A 3818-nucleotide genomic window follows, 5' to 3' on the forward strand; every position below is an offset into this window, starting at 1 on the left:
ACACAGAAAAAGTGCTGGGGAAAGTCATGTTTTTGCCACTTTCGGACAAGGCATTTGAGTCTCAGAGAAGTCAACAGAGAATTGAATGGAGATCCAATCTGTCTGGACCCATACCTGGGCTACTGGTCACCACACCCTTGAGACCTGCATGTGGAGTATCTACTGGCCCCCACAGCCTCTAGAAGCTAGAAGCAGGGTTGTCAGCCCTGGTGGTGGGTTAGGTTCCCTACCCAAGCAAGGCCTGCCTCCAGAGACAGCTTGGTGCTAGTTTCCCCCCCACCCCCACAATTTTATCTTTGTGTACAGATTTGCTCAACAATCACTGAATTTCTAGGACAGGTTCAGGTAACCAAAGAGCCTTTATCAGTAGTATATATTGTCTCGACCCAAAGGATGCTGCAAACCCAGGCTGGAGCCAAATGGGAAATAACATCTTTCTTACGAAGGCTTAGAAATCCTCATCCAATCATTTAAGATGTTTCCTTTCTCGGGTAGCCCAGGCTGAGTTACACCTGGCTGCTAGGCCACCATTCACACGGTTAGCCAAGAAAACAGGGTACAGGCCACCAAAAACAAGACCCCCTCATCCGCCTCATGTTATGGCACAAGTTTCACAATACAAATCACCTGTATTCAAAGGTAAACTTACGAAACTTGTACAATACACATGCCATCAAAAGTGGGATCACTGCCAGTGGTGAGGCAGCAGCTACAGGAGCCTGTGCCACATATAAGATACACCGAAAAAGACTAGCTGCTATTGGGCCACAGAGAGCAGTATTAAGTCCAATATAGGCTGTTTCATTTCAAGCAGATTCCTTTCTGCTTCTGGAAGTTGGTTAATTTTTCTGGTTATGATATCAGTTAGGTTCTCCTTGACAGTATCATCTGCTTCATGGTTTTCCATTTATTGCAACCCTTTCCCCAGAATGCCAGTACCTTACTAGCTCTCCTCTCAGCAGTCGCTGCCTCCTCTGGTCTTCAAAGCCATCACGAGGGTTCCCTTCGCCCTTTGTGCTCCTGGGTGTAGCCATTCTGGCTTCGCTCTAGTTTTCAAAGCTTCACAGATCATCCTAATGTGCTTAAGACCCTAATGTGATCCTCAGTGATTGGAAACCACTGAGCTCCATATTCCAGGAGTTTCCAGGAAGGCACCTGTGTGCAACTCTTTGGTAATTACTACCAAGGAACTGAGACCTCATCTGACCCCCGACCAGGCTGAGGGAAACCTTTCAGACACTGTCTTAAAGGCCTCACTATAAATTACCTTAAAATAAAGCACTATAAATAAGCACTCCCTTTGCAGCCTCCAGTTCCTACCAATCACCCTACTTGACCCTCCCACCTGAAGATGCACCCCCTACCGGGGGTTTGGTATCAGTCCTGTCCTAGGTCACACAGAATTGTCTAAGGAGTTTTAATTCTCTAACTCCATGGCTCGACCTCAAGATGATAATAACAACAGCTGTTTATCCAGCTTCCACGTGCCATGGTGTTCAGGCATGGTGTTCAGTGTTTCATGTGTGTTACTCTTAATTCTCACGCTGACTCTGTGAGGCAGATTCTCTGATACTCATGAAGAAACTGAATCTTGGAAAAATTAGACAACATGCTAACCTGCAGTCTGGGTTTTCACCTGGTTCTGCCCGACCACCGGCTTCATGTCCTCGGCTCCCCTCACTGCTCCACGTCTCCATGTAAACACCCCAGTGCTTCTGCAGCTCCAGAGGGAAACTCCTTCTCACCACAAATCCTCCTCTTCTCCAGCCCCTTCCCAGATAATGTCACCTCCTCACACCTGTCACTCAAACTGAAACCTCTAGATCATTCCCCAATACCCATGGCAACTAGTAAGTCTGCTCTGACCCTCACTGGCTCCCGAACCTTCTTCTCTTCTTTCAGATCCTTCTCTCAGAACCATTCTTTATGGTTCCCTCCAAGATTATTTTCATAACCCCTGTAAAGCAGGGATTATCTCCTGAGGATAAGGTTATCTTAGGTTATCTCCCTATCCTAGATTTGTCTTTTTCAAATCCACAGCCCACTTCACTGGTTTTTGATTTGACCATTTGGTAATGCAAATTTGATATCACATTGAGGTTTACTTTTTTTTAATGATGCAATGAGTCTCATTTGATAAAACACTGATTCCTTAGCAAGGTGTTCTTCAAAATATAGCTCCAACTTATTTCTCAAATGTGTCCTGGCCTCTTGTCCTTACCCCATAAACACGGTCTTCTCTAAAGTTCAGAAACTGGGGGCCCACAGAATCTGGTCCAAGAACTGTATAGGTTCACCTTGTACTATTGTGTGTATTAACCATCACTGTGTAAGGAATTCTTCACCGTGTAAGGAACTGGGAGAGTTCATGTAAAAACCCAGACTTCTTACTTCTCTTGAGACATTACCTCACAAGTTTCCCGAGTCCTCACACCCACAGTTGTGCTCCAACCCAGCTAACCTCGTGTGTTCAATGGCCTGTGGGATCCTCCAGGCGTCTGGGGTTATGGTCTCTATGCTGGGCCGTGAGAAGGTCTCTAGGCGCACCATAACTTCGTAACTTTGTTCACGGCATTTCTTCAGGTTGGTGTGCCCCTTCTCCCCCTGGTAAAGTTTTATTTTGAAGGGCTCAGATAAAGGACCACCATTTCTGTGAAGTCTTCCCGATAAAATCATTCACCTGTGCTCAATAAAGCTTTCTATTTCTAATGTTTAGTTGCTCAGTTGTGTCCAACTCTTTGTGACCCCATGAACTATATATAGCCCACCAGGCTCCTCTGTCCATGGGATTCTTCAGGTGAGAATACTGGAGTGTGTTGCCAGTTCCTTAGGTAGGGGATTTTCTGACTCACGGGTTGAACCTGCATCTCTTGCACTGGCAGGGGGATTCTTTACCACTGAGCCCACCTGGGAAGCCCCATTTCTAATGCAGCTCTCCCCAAACTGTTAAAGGCAGCTATATGCACAATTCTGTCCTGGCTAGATGGGAAGACCTTGAAGGGAGTTCTGCTTTAATCAGTTTCACACCCTTCCTCACACAACCACCATCAGGCCTCACCCATGTATTCTTTCCATGAGCACTGAGTTAAGTAAATTCAGCTGAAATCAAAAGCCCTTTTTTGATGTCCATTAAAGTCTTTTCATTCCCACTTTTCTGTAACTGAACAAGAAAAGGACTTATTTACATAGAAAGGATCAATGAAATTATTATTCATATGAGCTTTGAGCAAATGTGGCTTTCTAAAGTTTCTTTAGTAAGATTATATCACTGGTGATGATAGCTGACTTTACCTGAGTTCCAAGCATATCATAAGAAGTGTATAAATATTAACTCCTTCCTTTTCCTAGTATTGCCCATATGATCAAATAATAATTAATATTTTTTATAAAACACATTCACACCACAAATTTCTTAGGTGGTAAATACTTCGTTAATCAGGTCTACATCATCACCTAGTTTCTAATCTCGTGTCTCACAGGAAACTCACAATGTAAACTACTTAGTTCATGGTATCTTTGTCTTTTTTTATATCATTCCTTTATACCTTCTTTTAAAGCAGAAGAATGTTGAACTCAAGAATCTAGATCTAGGTTGAGAAAGAAGATAAGACATTTCTTATAAAAGACATACTAGGCAGCATACAGACCTTTCTGTAGGGAAGGAACGCCCAAAGCAGACACGAGGAGGAAAGGGATTGTACACTCTCTTCTGAAGAAGCATAAATGAAGGACCACAGTTGGCGTGGAAGTAAAATCTCAGAAGAAATGATTAGATTCTTTTAGGAGTTCCCTGGTTTTTGCCAAGACTATCTGCTGAC

At 43.9% G+C, this 3818-nt stretch overlaps 1 pseudogene; it reads right to left on the reverse strand.

Annotated features, from left to right (window-relative positions):
* Positions 1-319: 319 nt before the first annotated feature.
* LOC105005462 lies at positions 320-907 on the reverse strand (annotated as a pseudogene).
* Positions 908-3818: the final 2911 nt, after the last annotated feature.

The sequence above is a fragment of the Bison bison genome, unplaced genomic scaffold (assembly GCF_000754665.1).
Source record: "Bison bison bison isolate TAMUID 2011002044 unplaced genomic scaffold, Bison_UMD1.0 scf7180017864491, whole genome shotgun sequence".
NCBI classification, from domain to species: domain Eukaryota; kingdom Metazoa; phylum Chordata; class Mammalia; order Artiodactyla; family Bovidae; genus Bison; species Bison bison.